Genomic DNA, 19,491 nt, shown 5'->3' with positions numbered 1-19,491 from the left:
GTGTGGGCAGGCGCTCCGCGCGGGGGACCGGCGACCGCAGCCTGGGGAGGGAGGGATGCTGAGTCCTGTGGGAACGCTCCGGTATTTCGGTCCGGGCCTCTGGAGGTTTGATTTGGGAACAGCGCCCTCTCAGGGACAGCTGTGAAGACAGAGCTGACCCGCTCCACCCTCTCCTTGCTTTTGAATAGCCTAGCCTTTCCTTTAGTTACCGAGGCCAATGCCTTAGGAAGACAGGTACTCTAGCACCTGGGAACATTTTCCTTGGGGCGTGGAAAGAAGAATCCGATATCAGGTTACACAAAATGACCACAACTGTCAATACCCCAACTTTTTGCTAGATCTAGGGTGAAGTCAAAACCATTCCCATTCATTCGTTCATTCATTTGTCCATTCCTTCCAGTAAAACAAAACCAAACAAGCAAAACTCCCACAGGTGGTGAGTGGGTCTTATGGGGCAGACACAATTATGGTGACTGTGGATACACAGTTAATCACAAAGATGAGCACACACAGACTCTCCCTCGCAGGAGCTCCTTTCGGGGTGAGCTGTAAGGAGGAGCCATGAGCAGAGGGCCATGGGTGCGCAGGGGGAGGAGGCATTCTTTTTGTCTGTGTGATCTGAGGAAGGCTTCCCAGAAAGCATGACCATGTCCTGGATCCTAAATGATGACTCCTCAGAGAAGCAGAGAAGACATCCCAGACCGTGTACAGGGCTTTGCAAAGGCTTGGGAAGATGGAAGAAGTCAGAGTAAACAGTTTCTATATCTAGAGCATAGGAGGGTGGAAGGGAGTGAGCGAGGCCAGTGCAAAAGGCTTTGCTTGCCAGAGCAGGAATCATATAGGAAATAGGGACCCAATAGTACTGCTTAACTGTTAACATTAACTAAGCGCTCAGAATGTGAAAGGGGCTGGGCTAAGCTCTCATCGAGCATGTTCCATTCACCCTTCACGGCAGCTCTGGGCAGAACATATTCTTTCCAGGGCTGCACCAAGGACAACAGGGTGGTACATGTTGGCCACGTTAGGCAAAAGGGGTGGCATTGTCTGTAGGGAATTTAAACACAATAAAACAACCAACTCAAAGTCAATCTGCTTTATATTAGCACCATTCTAAACCATGCCAGTGATAAACTCCTCCCCACCAAGGTGGATGGTGCCTTCCACAGATGAAGACACAGTATGCAAATGGTCCAGGCGGGACTGCTGATGCTGGGAGCAGTCAGGGAGGGGCTGGAGAGGCAAAAGAGCCTGGCGGCCAAAAGAGGCAATAGTTTCCGATGAGGAAACACTATTCAAAAATTTACAAGACAGTGGCAATTAGGATGGGGAAAAGGTGGTATTCAAGAGACTTTTTATGGCATAGAATTGACAGATCCTGGTAAGCAATAAAAAAGAAGAAATGAAGGTAAGGCAGAGTCTGGGATGATTCTGAATTTTCTACTGTAGGAGACAAGATGGTTGGAGACACTGGTCTACCAGTCAGAGGAGTCAGGAAGAGGACAGATTTAGCATTTAAAGATGAGGTGTTCAGTTACTGGATCATAGGGTATTTCTATTTTTAATTTTTTGAGGACCCACCATACTGTTTTCCACAGTGGCTGCTCCAGTTTGCATTCCCACCGACGGTGCTCGAGGGTTCCCTTTTCTCCACATCCTCTCCAACACTTGTTATTTCTTGTCTTTTTGATTCTTGCCATTCTGACAGGTGTAAGGTGGTAGCTCATTGTGGTTTTGATTTGCATTTCTCCGTGACTAGTGATGTTGAGCATCTTTTCATGTGACTATACTTCTCATGGTGAGCACTGGGTAATCTGTAGAATTGTTGAATCATTATATTGTACACCTGAAACTACTATAACTCTGTATGTTAATTATACTTCCACAACAAAAGAATAACAATGAAAATAAATGTAGATGATGTGTTCAGTCTGAAACATGTGGTGGTGGAGAGAGGTGTGGGAGCTCCACGTGGAAGAGTATGGTGAAGCTGCAGGGATTTGGGTAGGGATTATCAGAGGTGGGTGCTGGCTAGAATCTCCTCACTTACAGCTCAAATCTCCTGATTCCCTCCTTGAACCCCAGAGCTGATTGCTTCTTTCTGAGCTCTTTGTACCCCTGTTGGAGTAACCACTTGGATTAATATTCACCCTTGGTATTGGGGCACCTGGGTGACTCATTTAAGTGCCCAACTCTTGGTTTCAGCTCAGGTCATGATCTCAGGGTCCTGAGATCGAGCCCCGTGTCGGGCTCTGCACTGGGCATGGAGCCTGCTTGAGATTCTCTCTCTCCCTCTCCCTCTGTCCCCCTCCCCCACCGTGCGGAAAAAAATATGTATATATATATATATATTTCACCCTTGGTGTTTATGTGCTGGGTGTAGAGATACAAAAGGGAGTGAAAAGATATTACAGTACATAAAACCAATAAAACAGCCTCCAAAATACATAATTAATGCCTGTACATCTATAAGAAAAAGGAAAACATTCCAATAGAAAAACCGATAGAAAAAAATGTCAGAAGACACAAAAATTCCTCTTACAAAAGTGTTGACATGAATGTCCTATAGACATAAGAAAAGATGTTAGACCTCAGTAGTAGTATCTGGAACTTGGGGAGGTCTGGGTCTGTCCAGGGGGAGAGGCCAGCAGCCAGAGTGTCAAGGAAGAAGTCAGGGGATTCCATTGTGGAAATATTTCAATATTTTAGTAACTAGTACAACCATGGTGTTATGTACCACTGAATGTCAGCCCTGAGTGTCTAATTTGTGGAGTACCTGTTGACACATCTAACTCTAGTTCTCAGTCCTGAAGAGTTCTTTGGAAAGGAACCGAATAATAGTTCAGCATTCCTACATACTAGCAATAGTTATAAAAAAGAAATTTTTTTAAAGATATGGTTTATGAAAAACAAACAAAAAAAAAACCCTAGGGAGAAATCTAACAAAAGATGCTCAAGAAAATGATAAAACTTAATGGAAAGACATTAAAGAAGTGCTAAATAAATGGGAGAGTCACACCATGTTTAATTCTAGAAAGATTCCAGGTCTCAAAGATGAGAATTTTTTACAACATTATTGCTAGATTCAATAATTGATAGGATTTAAATTAAAATCCGAATAGGGTTTTCCCTGGAAGTCAACGAGGTGATTCTAACAATACTCCAAGAATAACTAAGATATTGAAGAAGAAGGAAGAGGAGAAGGAGGAACTGGGGGAGAAGGAGGAAAAGGAGGAGGGAGAAGGAGAAGACAGTAACACCAATAGAAATAACTAGGTGAAGGGAACTTGCCCTAGGGGACGTCATTACCAAGTTGCAATGGTTAAGATGGCGTGGTTTTGGTGCAGAGATAGAAAAATAGGACAATGACACAGTAAAAGAGCCAGTCAATGTGGAAACCCGATATACAGAAAAATTGCAATAGATATCACATATATACTGCTACAAGGTCAGGAAGAACGTTTCAACAAAACACCGAAAGCATAAGCTGCAAATGAAAAGATTAATAAATTTGGCATTGGTAAACGTAAGCAGTGGTGCTCAACTGAATAGACAAAGAGAGTGAAAAGATATTTACAATATATACAACCTTATTAGTAGTTAGAGAAGCACCACACCACCATGAGATAACACTTCACACCCACCAACGTGGCCAAAAATAAAAAACGGTGGACAATACCGAGTGGTAGCAAGGATGTGGCACAGTGGGTACTTCCACATACTGTGTGATGTGTAGATTGGCACAAACACTTTGGGAAGCCATTTGGCATTATCTGGCAAAGCCAAAAACATGCACGACCTCCACTCTGCAACTCCGATGCTAGGTGTGATCTAGAGAAGCTCCGTACACGCGCCCGGAGAGATCAGGGTCGGAATGTTCGTGGTAGCTCTGTGTGAGGCAGCCAAATATTATAAACAGCTACATTTCCCTGACCAAGAAGGTGGATAAATACATTTTGCCGTGTTCATGTCATAAAATAAATTTCTTACAAAATAATCTTCATATAATAAAATAAATACGATGCAAAAGAGAAAATGAGGGGACTAGAGCAACTGAGGACAAAACAGCGCTGAATAAATAAAGCCAGTGGGGAGCTGTGATGTGTAGCCTAGCGCCACTTCTCTCCATGTTGAGATCTTGCAAAAACCACAGTGCATTGTTGGTGGATGCGTAGGAGCTTCTGAAAAGAGAAGTGAGGGAATACAAAACAATCAGGAAAGCGGTGTCCTCTGGGGATGAGGAAGGGAAATGAAACTGGAGATAGGTCACACCGGGGGCTCCAACTGTATTTATGATTTCTTTTTCTTAAGTTTGAAAACGGATACTTGGCTGTTCATTTATAATTCCCCCTATCCTTTGAAAAAAAAAAATCTGGTCCTTCGATGTTCAAAATTAGATTTTTTTCATAATCCATGGTTCAAGATGAACTTTTTGTATCTGGATTTTTTTTTTTTTTAAAGTAGGCTCTGTGCCCAGTGTGGACCCTGAGATCGAGATCCGAGCTGAGACCAAGAGTCAGATGCCTCATCAACTGAGCCATCCTGGTGCCCCTGTGTCTGGCTTTTTCATTGCATTTTTTCTTTCTTTTTCTTAACGCATTTTAAAATGATATAATGGAGCACCTGGTGAACCCATCAATCCAAGGACTAGAAAAATAAGCAATAATTTACATCTACCTATGTGTTCCTCCCCTATCCTGCTCCTACCCCACCTGGAATTTAGTGTGCTCTATTCCCTTGCTTTTTAAATTAATGTTAGCACATATGTATGGAAGCCTGAACAACATATTGTGGATGCCCAGGGCTTCGGGACTTGATAAACAGCATACCGGCAGCACGCATCTCCTCGAAGTCTGTTTTTTCCTACTCGACATGGTGTCAGCAGCATTGCTTTTCAGCCGTCTCCAGCTCCTGAGCGCCTCTCTCCTGCCAAGTGCCTCTCCCGAACTCAGCATCTGGCTCCTATATTCTGTCACCCTGCTGGCTCGCGGAGAGTCCCAGTCAGACAGCCTGCAACACAGAGTCCTGGTCCCCCAACATCCTGGCTGTGTGTTCTTGGGGAGGTGGCTTCACTCTCCAAGCCCCAGCTCCCTGGTCTCTGGAATGGAGAGAGTAACAGGATCGCTCGGGATTAAAAGAGAAAGTGTGCTGTGCTTAGGGCAGTGCCTGGTCTATTGAGAGTGCTCAATATACACTGTTAACTCTGCATATGATGATCACCATGACTTTCAGTCACTGCATGTGCGCTGCCCCATGATCTGGATCTATTTAGTAAGCTAGTGCGTAAGTCAGGGAGTAGCTCTTTCGGTTCTTTTGTATCTTAACTGAAGAGGGCTCCCTGACTCGAAAGAATATAATTGCTAATAGAATTTGTGGCATTTGCTATAGGCTCTTGGGGGTGACACTATGAAATAGGGGACTTTCCCTTCTCTTCCCCTTTCTCTGTCCTTTCCCACCAAGATCACCAAGGTCTGGCCAGAAGTAGAGGGAGAGAGATGGACACTGCAGAGGCAACTTGGAATAAAAGCTTGAGCCCTGGTTCAGGGAGGCTGGAGGAGTCAGGAGAGTTCAGTGGGGACCCTGTGTCTGCAACCCCAGAACCCAGGCCCCTCTCAGCCTGGCCCCTGTGTAAACCATGGTTTACTCATTTTGTTGGCCTCCATTGGAGAGGTAAGTGCATCAAGTCAGCCAATATCTATCATTGAGAAATAGGCTAAACTATTTAACCACCTTTTGACAACATCCTCATCCGTGACACCAGACCTAAGAATGACACTTACAATGCTATTGTGGGAATAGAATAAAACAGCGTTGGTCGGGGACCTAATACAGTGTTATGTATTTACATCTTTCTAGCTAGCTAGCTAGTGATATAATTATAGACTAGATCTATAGCACTCTGTAGATAATAGTTCACTTCCCCTTGAATGAATGACAACTGAATACACATAAGGACAGGGAAGTCTGGAATAAAAATAAGGAGATGAGCAAATTGTGCTCCAGAAGTGCACAAAGAGGAAAGGGGATGAAGAAACAGGGTCAGGCTAGGTTCAGTTGTCCAGTTGTCTAGGAACTGCTTTCCCCAGTCATGCCGTTACTACCACATCTACGTAATTGCTGGGACATGTGTCTGTTGTGCATGCCAGCTCACATGGGCAGGAACCTAGTTTCATCCCGTGGTGTACCAGGAGCAGAGCTAACCTGGCAAGTCCACCATCACAAAGAAGAAAGCCCACACCATGAAGGCAGTGGTATGTGTCTGGTTTTATTAACATGCCTGTTTGATGAGCCTCCATGGCTCAGTTTTCTAAGACCCTCATCTCCCAAAGGCAAGACATATATAACTTGCAAGATGTGAGCTGTAGTTAGAAAACCTCCCCACCAGTACCTTCAACCTCAGACTCTGATTCTGGGGGAGGAGGAGTGGGGGAGGGAGCGGGGCAGGAGGGGGCATTACTCTTGCAGCATCCGTCCTTACAGCAATCTTGGAAGTGAAGATAGGGATGCTTCCCGGGGAGGAACAGAGAGGCTGAAAGCTTTGCCCACCGAGGCATCTTCTATGGAGCTAGCTATCACCCTACTTTCCTACTTTCCCCTCAGTCCATAAAAGCTGTGAGGCAGCTTACCCAAATCTCCAGAATTCTAAAAAATAGTTTAACCCTTGAGGCAGTAGATAGGAGGGGAATGGGCAGGTAGGTGGGTGGTGCAGTGAGAAGGTCAGAGCAGATGAGTTCACCTGGGACTCCTTGGAGGCGAGCAACACAGGTAGCTCTAAGCTTCTTGATCAAAGCAAAACAGAAACAAGTTCTTGGTCCCTACCCAGATAGATCGATCTTTCCCTGCCAGAAGTATTGGATCACACCATTCTGCTAGACAACCTCCCTTGGGTGAGAAATGTGACAAAACAGTGAAACTCTAAAAGCACAAGAATCCAGAGCTGGAAGGAGTCTGGTACTTAGCAGTGAGTCCAAGCATCTTTCCCAGGTAGTAAGTTTTGTCGGTCTGCCCACCCGGGGGAGCTACAGGAAGCTCCTGGAGGAGGAAGGCTGGGCTTTCATCTCTCCTAAAACCTAGCTCAGGGGCACTTGGCTGGTTCAGTCCTTAAAGCATGCAACTTTGATCTCAGGGTTGTGAGTTCAAGACCCATGTTGGGCATAGAGACTAATTAAAAGGGAAAAAAAATCCCTAGCTCAGGGCTAGTGCCGGCCCCCAAACTTCACTTATGGCTGAAGTGATTCTTGATGAGCAGAGACTGGAAATGTGAATTTCCTACAGCTGGCCAATGGTTATAAGACAAGAAGGCCATGACTATCCCAAAAGGTGCATGGACAGAGGGAACCTGATAAGGCAGAAGATTTTTTTTTTTAAACACAGAAGCAGACAACAGTGGAAGTTACAGACTGCTCACGTCTTTTAAAAGTCAGCTACTCAGCAGCTACCTCTTGCTTTGTCTCCATTTTGAAATTGTATCTCTTTTAATTTTACTTATTTTGCATTTTGCTTTCTAATTCTGATTATAGATTTTTTTTTACTTACTGAAGTTTAACACTTTTATAGTAAAAGCTATTGATTTTATTCTTTTTTTTTTTTAAGATTTTATTTATTTATTTGAAGAGAGAGACATAGCGAGAGAGGGAACACAAGCAGGGGGAGTGGGAGAGGGAGGAGCAGGCCTCCTGCTGAGCAGGGAGCCCGATGCAGGGGCCCGATCCCAGGACCCTCGGATCATGACCTGAGCCGAAGGCAGACGCTTAACGACTGAGCCACCCAGGCGCCCCCCATTGATTTTATTCTTTGTGATTCCTTCTCTTACTACACTAAACTTAGAATTCCTCTGCTCAGATACTTGAGAATTTTTTTCTCGAAATTGTCCTGTTGTTTGACATTTTTATATATAACTTTTTAATTCATCATTATCTTTGTTGTTATTGTTGTTGTAAAAGTTATGGGGTGGTTCCAGGTGCTTGAGCAGTTCTCTGTTAAATAATCTTACGTTCTCTTTTCCATGGCAGGTCTTCTTAAAGATAAATTAGTACAAATGATTGAAGAACATAAAGCCTATTTCAGAATTATCTGTTCTGTTGCAGTGATTTGTCTATTTTTAGTAACATGCCATTAAAATCACTGTGATCTTATGATACATTTTAATATCTGGTATGAATATCCCCCCTTACTTATGTGATTTTAAAATTTCTTAGATATTCTCTTTCCTCTTGTCCTCATTGTCTTCTTTCTCTCACTCTCTCTTTTGTTTCTTCTAACTGAAAAGTCATTGTGCAAAGTAACTATGCCATTGGCCCCAGGCCACAAAATACCATGAGTATTTCACATATCCTAGAAAGCTAGCCAAATGATTGAATTGGAATGAATGCTAATATTCAACTACATGGAAATTTCATTAATTGAATTAGCCATAGTCAATGGTGGACATAGAAGTTGTTTTGCAGAATTATTGTCAATAATAATAAAAGCTCTATTTCAAAGTTATCTGTTCTGTTTTAGTGATCATCGATGAAAGATGAGTATTTTTGTATATATGTCTTCATCCATGGCTTTATTTATGTAATATATTTTATATAAATGGAATTTTGGGGAACATTATTAATGCTTTTGGTACTTATCACCAAATTGCTTTCCAAAAGAGGTACATCAATTTATCCCTATCACAATGATACCAGAGTTCCAAGGTTTTTTTTTTTCCCCTTTAGCACTGTATGTTATTAATTAAAAATATTCACCAATGTGGGAAGTTGGCAATGATATCTCTTTTTTAAAATTAGTAAATGTGTCATTACAAAAATGTTTGAAATTTTTCTTGTGTTTATTCACCATGTAAATTTCTTCCATGATTGTCTGTTTTTGTTTATCCTTCATTTTTCTAAAAACGTTTAATGTTTTTCTCATTGTTTTGAAAAGAACTCCTTATTTACAATAAGGACATTAATCTCTTGTGTGTTTATTCATCCAGATTAATTTTAAAGAAATTTTGTCAATTACCTCTCTGTCTCTTCACTCCTCTGAAAAATGGAATCATTGGGATTTTTTTTGTCAGAATCTCATTAAAGCTATAAATTAACTTTAAGAGGATGAACGTAGTCTTAATATTTATTCCTTCCATCCAAGATGTCATGACTTCCCATTTATTCATATATCTTCTACATCTTTATAAACTGTAGTTCCCATCAAACAGGTCAAAACATTTCCTTTAAGATTATTCTGTTATTTTATATTTTTATTGTTACTCTGGATGAGATATTTCTATTATGATAACTTCTAACTGCTTATTGTTATATACAGGAATGCCATTACTTTAAAAAAATTTGTCTTAAGTTTGTTTTACTCAATATTCATTAATATAATTTCTAGTTTATTCTTAGGTTTTCTAGTTATATAAGGACCATCAGCTAGAGTTTTTCCTCTTCATTAATACTATTTTGATTTATAATTATATTTCATATTTTGGATTTTCAGAACAATGTTGAAATTTTTAAAAAAGGAGCATTCTTGTTTTGTTCCCAGTTCCTAGATACCTATCTAGATTCTTCTTTCTTTGCTCCCTTGGCTTGGGAGTTGTGACCTCTATCAACCCTTTTCTCTTTTTTGTCAGATAAAAAATATTCTACTAAAACAGAACATCTAGTATACAGCATCTTCTCAAATTTAACATACATATATTTGTGTGTATGTAGAATCCTACATACCTAATTACATATATGTTATATACTCGAGTCTTCTTTTTTATTTTATTTTATTTTTTAAAGATTTTATTTATTTATTTGACAGAGAGAGACACAGTGAGAGAGGGGACACAAGCAGAGGGAGTGGGAGAGGGAGAAGCAGGCCTCCCGCTGAGCAGGGAGCCCAATGCGGGGCTCGATCCCAGGACCCTGGGATCATGACCTGAGCCAAAGGCAGATGCCCAACCGACTGAGCCACCCAGGCACCCTGAGTCTTCTTTTTTAGAAGTCTGGGTAGCTGGTGGTGCATTAGTAGAAATGAGACCACAGGAGGCACTTGGGGAGATATCTAGTGATAGTCACCAGAAGCACCACAGTGCTTCTAGTGAAGCACTTCTCAGTATCTTCTCAAAGGGTTGTCCTTTACAGGATGGGACAGAATTCACATGTTAAAGAGACATGAGATCTAATTTATGGAAAACTCAATGTGAGTCAACACTTAGATGTAGTTGCCAAAAATAACTATAAACTTCTAGCTCCCTGAAGACAAACATAGGAAATGATGATGATCGGCGTTGGCCAAGAGCCTGATACATAGCAGGCATGATGCTAGGTGTTCTCACACAGATTACTCACGTCTATTTTCACGAGGACAGTTGAAAGTGTCAAGAGAGAAACTGAAGCTAAGTCCCTAAAATGAAGCAGAGCAGGGGATATGCTATAGTTTTTATGAAGTGTAGGGTCTTGAATTGAAACAGTATACCCCAGATCTGGCCTGATGTGTCACGTTTAACAGTGACAGAGCCAGTCCCTACATTGTATTGTAAAGAATTTAAGGAACTAAAAATTTTAAAGTTATACTTGAGGGGCTATCACATGGGAGGGCAAACACTATGGATATAGGGTGAGCCCAAAACAATCAATCTACTACTGTGACATCGCCTGCTTGCAGATTTCAATTACTAACTACCTGCATGCCAATAATCGTGAACATTCCTATCTCCAGCCCAGGCATTCCCTGGGTGTCCCATAGGCAGCACACACTCAGTCCTGGGGGTTAAGGGGTCCTCAAAGACCTCTCTGTGAGCACTGAATCCAATCATAAGGAATAATCATAATCATTATTTTAACAAAATGTTTTGAGTGCTGATTATGTACTGGCCCCTGAACTAAATATATTGTATTTGTTGAACACAATATTAGTTGAATTCTCCCACTAATCTTCCCAGTATGTATGATTACCATGTTGTAGATGATTAGAGTGAGACTCTCAGAGGTTAGTTATCCACCTGAAACCAGTATCCAGCTATCCACCTGAAACCAGTATCCAAAGGGTTTATGGGACTAATAAGCACAGCCGCAACTTTTTACCCAGGCCTTCTCATTTGCTTTTAAAGTTGCCTGACTCTCCTTGGGGAGGCAGATTTGGGGCGTTGTCCTTCTGTCTCCGAGTTTGGCTGCCTCTCGAATAATCTCTTTCCTTTCTGCGTGATCCAGGTCCCAGTGATTGTTTCTACTGTGTATCCGGCAGATGAACTTGGGTTCGGTTACACAACCCGTTAAGTGGTGGAGTCTGGTTCAAGCTTCCAGGTTCGTCTGACTCTCAAGGTAAGCTCTTTCTAGGACGCAAATGCCACATTTCCAGAGCAGGCAGATCAAGGTGGAAGGCACCATGCATTGGGGAGGCCCAGACATGAGGGCCCTCCCGGTGACTGATGTTTTCATGGCTACCGCCTCATTCCAGAAGCCTATCAGAATTATGCTTTTCAGTTAAAGACATGTTCGGGTTTTTGTTTGTTTGTTTGTTTGTTTGTTTTTATGTTTTGAAAGGCACACACAAACCCTTCCATGGAACTGTGGGAGGACAACATGTTTCAACAGAAATCCCTGCCATGTTTCCATTGAAGACTTTTGCCCACACAACTCTATAAAAGCCTGGTGTTTCCTGGATGTAGAGAAATCCCTTATTTTCAGAGAATGCAAGGTTGAGGATGGCTAACAGACATACTTGTTAAGGTTAGGAATTCCTTCGATTGCAGAGCAGGCAGCCTGCATGCTAGAGACACCACTTTAGATGGTTCTGGAGGACAAAACTCTCAGGAATGGGAGCTGCCATATTGGCAACCCTGCAGGCATCATCACCTAACTGGGATGCTGTTGACTTCAGGATGCTCTTCCCCTCCTTTCTTGGATCTCCTGGGCATTGGGCACCTGTCTTACTCATTTCTGTACCCCTGGGATTAGTCATGGTTTATTTACCATTGGGACTTCTTTCCTAACAGAAACTTTGCCACCACCTCTTGGAAGGAAATATGGAAATTGTGCTGTTTTCCCCAGCAGTCAATTTTCCCTGTTATGATCATCATAATGGCAAACAAACTTTCTGCCAAGAAAGATAGGCTAGGTCACAAGTCAAAAGGAAAATAAACCAACCAAAACAAATATATAAGTAGAGGTAAAATTGTAAGACACTCAGGGAAAAAGGATGTCAGGAACAAAGTAAGGGTCAGAAAGAAGAATGGTTAGAAATACATTCCATAGTTGTGTATTGATTTGGACAAGTTTAATAATGCCAAGAACACAATTAAGAATAGAGGCAGAAAACAAGGTGTACACAATGAGACATTGAAAGAAAAAGTCTAGGCAACATTTTTATCTGTTAGGGAACCAGACTAAGAGCTAAAAAAGAAATGAAAACAAATCATGCTGTAGACCTTTTTAAATTTCTGTCTTGGGGGTGCATGGATGGCTCAGTCAGTTAAGGGTCTGCCTTCAGCTCAGGTCATGATCTCAGGGTCCAGGAATCAAGTGCTGCATCGGGCTCCCTGCTCAGCGGGGAGTCTGCTTCTCCCTCTCCCTCTGCATGCCTCTCCCCCTGCTTGTGCTCTCTCTCTCTCTCTCTGTGTCAAATAAATAAATAAATAAATAAATAAATAAATAAATAAATAAAATTTTCTGTCTTTGGATAGTCTTTCTTTGAAGGAATAGTTAATAGTTTCATAATTGTGTGATTTCTGGGTATGCTAGGAAGGCCCATCATGAGAAAAGGATCTGTCCCAATGGCTTATTGTTCATAGATGAAGGTCTATGCTTCAAGGTCTATATTTTGTGTTTATTTTTATTTATTTGTTTATTTATTTTAAAGATTTTATTTATTTATTTGACAGAGAGAGGTACAGCGAGAGAGGGAACACAAGCGGGGGGGGGAGAAGGAGAAGCAGGCTTCCCGCTCAGCAGGGAACCTGATGAGGGGCTTGATCCCAGGACCTTGAGGATCATGACCTGAGATGAAGGCAGAGGCTTAACGACTGAGCCACCCAGGCCCTCTTGTGTTTATTTTTTTTAAATTTATTTATTTATTTGAGAGAGAGAAAGCATGTGAGTATTGAAGGGGGAGGGGAAGAGGAACAGGGAGAGAAAAAGTCTTAAGCAGACTCTGCTCTGAGTGCAGAGCCCAACACAGGGCTCGATCTCACGACCCTGAGATTACCTCCTGAGCCGAAACCAAGAGTCAGATGCTTAACCGACTGTGCCACCCAGGCACCCCAATCAAGGTCTATATTTTATAATTGAAACATTGGCACTTGACAATTCAACTACTATTAGCCATGAGCATCTTTTCATGAATTAGGTTATCAGATTCTTTCCAGTGGTCGTGGGAGAAAACATGTAAAAAAAAAAAAAAAAAGGGGCGCCTGGGTGGCTCAGTTGGTTAAGCGACTGCCTTCGGCTCAGGTCATGATCCTGGAGTCCCGGGATCGAGTCCCGCATCGGGCTCCCTGCTCGGCAGGGAGTCTGCTTCTCCCTCTGCCCTCTTCCCTCTCGTGCTCTCTGTCTCTCATTCTCTCTCAAATAAATAAATAAAATCTTTAAAAAAAAAGAAAAAAAAGAAAAAAGAAAGAGGCAGGAGTGCTGGATGAATGGACGTTTCACGAATTTGCTACAGAAATGCCAACATGTACTATCAATCTGAGTGAAAAGTTAGGTCATATATGGGTCTCAAGTATTGCCCCAGTATGACTTCAAGTGCTGTACAAACCTGCTCCCCTGGACCCATGCTAAATTAGAGAAGCGGGGGGTAGAGAAGACATAACCAGAATGGAGGCTGATGGAGGAGGGCTCTTGCTTCTGCTTCCAGTTAGCTGCTTTCCACCCAAGATTTACTGACCAATTCTGCCCCAAGACTGGGGAAATAGCTAGGTCCCAACTCAGATTTTGTGGGGTCTTGAAGTCAACAATGTCTCTGGTTTGCCTTTCTAGGATCAAGCAATTTCCTTGCATCCTAATACCATGAAGGTGCTCGCTGCCCAGGACCTGCTTTCCAATTAGACAGATATCAGACGTGTTTCTGCCCCCCTTTCTAGGAATCCAGTTGTGCTCTGTGGCCAGGTCACCATTGCTGTTTTGGATCATCTCTGATGCTGCCTGCCTGCCTGGTGTGTAATCTAGTGTATTTCTACATTTCTTCACCCTCTCCGATCCCAGACCATCATGCCCTGCCTCCCTGATCTGCATGGCTCCCAGTGCACCCCCAAGCCCTTCCCAGGTACAGCAAATCTTGTCAATTCAAGTTTTCTTGGGTTATGAGTTAGAAATAAGTGTCCTTAAAATTCTGGTGAGCTCTCTGATAATTTAGGAAAACACTCTCTTATTGAAAACAAACAAACTTGTTTGTTTTTATTTCCAAACTTTGTAGTGAATTTCTTAAAAGATATTTTCCTATGACATTCTGAAAATATTTTGAGGATAAAGAAATTAATAATTTAGGTCTTAGAATTTACGCTGGAATCTTGGGATGAGTTAGCCCACAAGGTCTCTTTTTATAATCGTGGTTTTTGGATAAATTTCTAATGCTTAAAAGTTATATATGGAATCACCAATTTTTCCTTTCATTCTTCTGAACTTGATGTGGTCCTTTCTCCCACTCACAAATCAAATCCCTTCTCTTTACCTTATTTGATCCTAATTTTGAAAACCTGTAACCAGTTGAAAAAATCAAGCAAGAAAAACATCAGAGAATAGTACAACCTGTCAATTGATTTCATGAAGCTTTGGTGCGGCCATAACTACCAAGACTTTGAATTCTTATCTAGAGGGCTGCTAGTAGTAACCTTTGCCAGAGCCGTGATGCCTCATGATTTTCTTGTTTTACTCTTGTATCTGCACAGAGGGAATCAATGCAAGAAATAGTTGGAGCTTGTCCGTAAGTATTTTAGTAGTTTTCCCCATTTATAGTTGTGTTGGACACATTATAGTTTTAACTTGTTTTTTAGTGTGAGTTGAATTAAGCAACAGAAGTGACCCATGTGAGCATGCATGAACACTTGTGAGCAGTTATATTTACTGTACTTAGTGCCTTAACTTCATCCTCAACCAGACTTCTGCACGTATTATATCACTACCTGAAATTCCAGCAATCAGGAATTTGTCTGGATAAGGAACTCCCTATTTTTAAAAAAAATGCAAATCCTTATAGCAAGGTTAAGGGGGTATGAGCTCTTCACACATTTATGAGGACTAGTTCCATCAGATTGTTCTCTGGTGCCCTGAAGGAACGAGAATTTTGCTTGGAGGAAAAGGAAGGAACCACTTTGGAGAGAGTACTTAGTTAGGTTTGTGTAGGGCACTTGGAGAGTCTGTGGAGTGGGGTAAGAGGATGCCAGAGACAAACTTGTTTTCCTTTGAATGTTTGCTCAAGGCAGGTCCCAAGCAGAGTCATAGAATGTTATAACAAAAAGCTGAGAGTTGATAGAGTACCACTTCCTCGTTTTATGTAACTTAAGTCCCAGAGAGAGGAGGTGACCTGCCCAGCTTCAGAGTCAGTGGTAGAACTTGGACCTGAATCCACTCTCATGTCAGTGCTCCTTCTCTAATATTCTGCCACCTAGCACAGGTAAGGAGGCATTCCTTTCCCCCTTGGATTTTCTGCTAGGACCCAGTGCTTTTCGGCAAGCACTCAGGTCCTGCTGCTCTGGAGCTTACGGAGGCCACCAGAGCCCTCCTGTGGACTTTACCACTCCTCAAGCCTTTGGAAAATGAACTCCTGGTCATAAATCACAAATTTGCTAACCTGCTTTTGGTCCACAGCCCACTCCTGGGTCAAGGAGAGCCCAGGCCGTGCAAAGATAGGACTCATCCCCAGATGAGGAGGGGACATCTGACTTCTGAATGACTGTAAGTCACAGGGCTCATGTGAGAGGCCAGTGAGCCTCCTTGGACTTGTTTCTTTTACCCCAAACAATAATTCACAGGAGGATCAAAGGAGGAAATGGCCACTGGGCCTTGCCCTCTTCCACACAGTTTATGACAAGCCCAATGACGACCTGACAAAAACAGCTCTGACAGAGAGTGAGTCCCAGCCCTGCTCTAGGTGTGGAGCGGAGACCTAGGGTTGAGAAGCAGCCCCAGCCAGAAGTTCCTGAAACAATGGCCAATATGAGAGGGAAGATCAGTGCCAGGGTGAGGGGATAAAAATGAAAAAGTTCTGTCTGAGACACAACTTGGAGATCAGTTGTAACAGCAGTCCTCTCTATACGCATAGATCCCTGTGGTGTTTAGAAAACATTTTCACATTTGTGACTTGATGTATTATTAATAGAGATGAATTATGCTGATTTCTCAGAAGAGAATATTGAAGTTTTCTTAACCAAACAGGATCTTCTCCCCTGTCTTTTGATTCCTAAATCCACTACTCCTGCTATCCACCCAACACCCTCAGACCAAATAGGGTAAGGAAGGCTGGCCATTTAAACACGAGGTGGGGCAAGGATTCAAAGAGCTTTGAACTCAGGAGGAAAGCTTTGGATTTGACTTACCAGTGACAGAAAGACATGGTTTCTTGATTGATATGATGAAAAGCTAGTGGAATATGATGCATCTGGGACTGAGTTCCATCTCTGCTGCTTACTAGCTGTGGGTGCTTCAGTGGGGTTACTGCTCTGTGCCTCAGCTTCATTTTTGTGAAATGCGGAAAATAGTACCACCTCACTGAGTTGAGAAGATTCAGTGAGATTCTGCATGCAGTGTATTGAGCATTGTACCTGGCATGTCACAAGGGCCCAATAAATGTTGGAATCTTGGCTATTGTCTTAGTCTGCTCAGAATGCCTTAAGAAAGGCATTCAGTTCATCACAGCTATTACTACCGGTATTATTTTCCTTATCAGTGCTAATGAAATGAGTGAGGTGATAGATAGTTGCACAAAAAGATCAAGATGTGAGAGGTCAGAGTCAGAGCAAAGGCCACTGCAGAGAAGCCCGTAGGAAGGAAGAGGAGGATGAAGTTCTAGAAGTAAGGAACTTGTTCATTCCACTGACAGTATTAGGCAATTAAGGCATTGCTCCATGTCCTGGGGACCCAAGGATTGCAAGCATGGAGTCAGGCAAGTGAGGGCTGACTTAGTCGCTGTGCTGAGCTCTGCACAAGCCGTACCGGGAGCCTAGCACAAAGGTCCTGGGAGAGCCAAGAACACCTACCAAAGAGCCACCATGTGAGTGCCAGGAAAGGCTTTAAGGGAAGAAGAGCCAGTGTGGAACGCAAGGAAACAATCAATAGAGGTTGTTTCTAGCCATGAGTGGCCAAAGACAAGAAAACAAATGAACCAAAATGGGGGATTTCAGGAAGTAGGGTTGGGAAAGAAAAGGGAGATCTCTCAACGGCACAGGGGAATCGCTGGGTTCCTTCTCAGCAGAGAACATCCCTGAGGGCTTCATCAAACTCCAGAGACCACAAAAGAACATAAACATTGCATTAGTTCCTGTAATGAAACAATGTTCTAAGTCATATCTCCAAATACCCTCCCTTATCTGGAAGTGAGAAGATGACTAACTCTTGTCAAGGCATTACTGAAACAAATTCTGTCTGCCTGGTTTTCTAAGAAAATAATTGTATTCGTGCAATACCATCAGAAAGCCCTGGGTGCTCCCCTCCCTTCCAGAGAACATACAGTGAGGCGGAGCCAAGGCTCTGGGAGCCAGGAACCCAGACTCCCAGCCAAGCACATGTGCTGAGAAAGGCTCATATATAAGGTTGGTCTCAGGCAGCAGGTTTCTGATTGCACTGGGACTAGAGCCTGTCCATTTGCTTAAAGAAACAAGATCTTCAGTGCAGGTAAATTTCTTTAGCTCCAAGGGTGGGATCAGTTTAGCCCAGAGCCCCCAGGGGCCTCTGGGGTCTCTGGGTTCAGACGATGAGAAAGAGGTAGTTGCTTCTCCTGGTTTGAACTTTGCAGGTCAGAGTGTATATGGGAAAGAGCCCTGGAGTCTGGAGGCCTGAATTTTGTTCTCAACTTTGTTGTCCCTAATCTGCGTGACCTTAAAGAACAGACTTCAGCCCTTTGGCCTCAGTCTCATCATTAAAATCAAGGGTCTTTGGGCGCAGGGGATCTCTGAGGTTCCTCCAGCTTTGATTGTTATCAGTGGTTATTTTGTGGAGTAACTGAGGTCACTAGGTGCTGTCATTTCCCAGGGCTCAGACCATTCCAGCGGTTTTCTGAGCCTCCTTGATTTTGGAAGGGGTCTGGAGGTGGCTGGTTCTTGTCTGGAGCCTTTTGTGGGGTCCTGATGTTCTGGGAGGCAGGCTGTTCTCTGGGCGCTGATAGACAGTGAGGCTGGTTTGACTTCTGTGAAATCAGATGTGAAGAAGACGCCAGTGATGATGCTCACATTCTGTAAGACAGAAATAGTTCCTGAAGAAAACCAGAATACGTCACGCCAAAATATGCCTCTTTGATATAAAAATAATTTTGAACTGTAGGCACTTGAGAAGTGGTAAACACAGAAAAAAGTTCCCTCTTTTCTGCCTAAAGGCAGGAAATAAATTCTCCTTTTATTGGAGACATACTCTTAATAGGCTCTGCAAACAAACCTGCATAGAGGAATCTGCAAACAAACCTAGTAAAAATAACCCTATCTTCCTTGTTCTTGTCCTAGTTAAGGAAATTCTTTTCTTAGTTAAGGAAGATAAAGACTGCTTAGTTCTAGTTGGGCCTAGCCCAAATTCCTTTGTCATGTCAATTATTCACAGATTTATTTGTTTCTTTGTCTAAAAGGTATGGGAGCATCCTGCTCTGGCCACTTTGGGTCTTCATCCTCTTATAAAGGCTCCCGTGTTTATGTAAAAATTCAATAAAATTTGTGTGCTTTTCTCTTGTTAATCTGTCTTGGTCAGTTTAATTTTCTGACCCAGCCAGGACCCTAAAAGGATTGAGGAGAAATTTTCCTCCCCTCCATCTCTCATATAGTAGTTATCAGTATGACACGAGGGCTCATTTAGACTAGAAATCTGGAAATCACCATGGTTGGAGCCATTTGCTGGCCTCTGGACATGAGAAGTCACTAACTGGGGCTCTGGATGATTCTGGAAGAAGGCAGGCAGCTCTCAGCTCAGCTCATAATCCTTTTTGTGATTTGGGTGGGAGGTAGCCTGGATATGGGTTAAACATTGTTGTTCCAGAAATGCCAGGTATCGTCTATGGGCGCTCAGGGCTGGAATAGTGATCCTAACCTTGAACTGGTGAAGTAGACCTAGGTTTTTAGATCTGGGGACTCTCCCTGACCAGACAGGGCGAGAAGGTGTCTTTGACTTTTAGAATGAGGATTCTTAGACTGGTGGGTGCCGACCATTACACGGAGTGAGCACCTTGCAGCGAAGAGAAGAAGGCCCTCTCTAGAGTGGGAGCCTGGCTACTGGTCCGTGATTTCCTTGTGGGCAGAAACTAATTCATCCTGTACTCCTATCATCAAGGGTGATGCCTGGCCCATGGGGAGGCACTCAATAAAGCCTTGTTTATGTAGTTGAATTTACCACTTTCCAATCT

At 42.8% G+C, this 19,491-nt stretch overlaps 1 protein-coding gene across 1 annotated transcript in view; it reads left to right on the top strand.

Annotated features, from left to right (window-relative positions):
* Positions 1–19,491, top strand: part of CAPN14 (calpain 14) — a 56,253-nt gene that overhangs the window by 2,038 nt on the left and 34,724 nt on the right. The window contains exon 2 of the mRNA XM_035000852.1: positions 11,172–11,282. The gene's annotated coding sequence lies outside the window, so the exon portion shown is untranslated. The remainder of the gene's footprint in view (positions 1–11,171; positions 11,283–19,491) is intronic.

The sequence above is a fragment of the Mirounga leonina genome, unplaced genomic scaffold, assembly GCF_011800145.1.
Source record: "Mirounga leonina isolate KUSES-001 unplaced genomic scaffold, KU_Mleo_1.0 Mir_125, whole genome shotgun sequence".
Classification (NCBI taxonomy): Eukaryota; Metazoa; Chordata; class Mammalia; order Carnivora; family Phocidae; genus Mirounga; species Mirounga leonina.
Note: the sequence above shows the minus strand (reverse complement) of the source record. Positions and strands in the feature narration are given on the sequence as shown.